The following is a 1,831-nucleotide window of genomic DNA, read 5'->3' on the forward strand; positions in this document are numbered from 1 at the left end:
GTTATTAGTTATATGATTAGATTATACAATCGAGCTTGATGCCTCATTGTGCGAGGTGCTTTACAAGCCCATGATGAGAGATAGTCCCTGCCCTGAAAAGCTTAATTCTAAATAGCCAAAACAGACTAAGGATTGGAGGAAGGAAGTACCATTAGTCCCATTTTACAGATGGGGAACTTGAGGCCCGGAGAGATGAAGAGCAGAGTTTCCCCAAGAGTTTGATTTGCAGAATCATAGCCATATTTTCCAAAGAACTCAGCAAACAAAAGGAAGTATTTCTTCACACAATACACAGTCAACCTGTGGAACTCTTTGACAGGGGATAGTGTGAAGGCCAATACTAAAACAGAATTCAAAAAAACCCACCTTAGATTAGTTCATGGAGGATAGGTCCATCAATGGCTATTAGCCAGGGCAGGGATGGTGTCCCTAGCCTCTGTTTGCCAGAAGCTGGAAATTGGCGACAGGGGATGGATCACTTAGAATCATAAAATCACAGAAGATTAGGGTTGGAAGAGACCTCAGGTGGTCATCTAGTCCAACTCCCTGCTCAAAGCAGGACCAACCCCAACTAAATCATCCCAGCCAGAGCTTTGTCAAGCTGGGCCTTAAAAACCTCTAAGGATGGAGATTCCACCAGCTCCCTAGGTAACCCATTCCAGTGCTTCACCACTCTCCTACTGAAATAGTTTCCCCTAATATCCAACCTAGACCTCCCTCACTGCAACTTGAGACCATTGCTCCTTGTTCTGTCATCTGCCAACACTGAGAACAACCTAGCTCCATCCTTTTTGGAACTCCCTTTCAGGTAGTTGAAGGCTGCTATCAAACCCCGCCTCCCTCTTCTCTTCTGCAGACTAAATAAGCCCAGTTTCCTCAGCCTCTCCTCATAAGTCATGTGCCCCAGCCCCCTAATCATTTTCATTGCCCTCTGCTGGACTCTCTCCAATTTGTCCACATCCTTTCTGTAGTGGGGGCTACAAAACTGGACACAATACTCCAGATGTGGCCTCACCAGTGCCGAATAGAGGGGAATAATCACTTCCTTCGATCTGCTGGCAATTCTCCTACTAATACAGTCCAATATGCCATTGGCCTTCTTGATAACAAGGGCACTCTGTTGACACATATGCAGCTTCTTGCCTACTGTAATCCCCTGGTCCTTCTCTGCAGAGCTGTCGCTTAGCCAGTCGGTCCCCAGCCTGTAGCAGTGCATAGGATTCTTCTTTCCTAAGTGCAGGAATCTGCACTTGTCCTTGTTGAACCTCATTTCTTTTGTCCCAATCCTCCAATTTGTCTAGGTCACTCTGGACCCTATCCCTACCCTCCAGCGTATCTACCTCTCCCCCCAGCTTAATGTCACCCGTGAACTTGCTGAGGGTTCAATCCATGCCATCATCCAGATCATTAATGAAGTTGTTGAACAAAACTAGACCTAGGACCAACCCCTGGGGCACTCCGCTTGATACCGACTGCCAACTAGACATCGAACCATTGATCACTACCCGTTGAAACCAACAATCTAGCCAGCTTTCTATCCACCTTATAGTCCATTCATCCAATCCCTACTTCTTTAACTTGCTGGCAAAAATACTGTGGGAGACTGTATCAAAAGCTTTGCTAAAGTCAAGGTATATCACATCCACTGCTATCCCCATATCCACAGAGCCAGTTATCTCATAATAGAAGGCAATCAGGTTGGTGAGGCATGACTTGCCCTTGGTGAATCCATGTTGACCGTTCCTGATCACCTTCCTCTCCTCCACGTGCTTCAAAATGGATTCCTTGAGTACCTGCTGCATGATTTTCCCAGGGACTGAGGGGTGGTTGA

The sequence above is a fragment of the Gopherus flavomarginatus genome, chromosome 9, assembly GCF_025201925.1.
Source record: "Gopherus flavomarginatus isolate rGopFla2 chromosome 9, rGopFla2.mat.asm, whole genome shotgun sequence".
Taxonomy (NCBI): domain Eukaryota; kingdom Metazoa; phylum Chordata; order Testudines; family Testudinidae; genus Gopherus; species Gopherus flavomarginatus.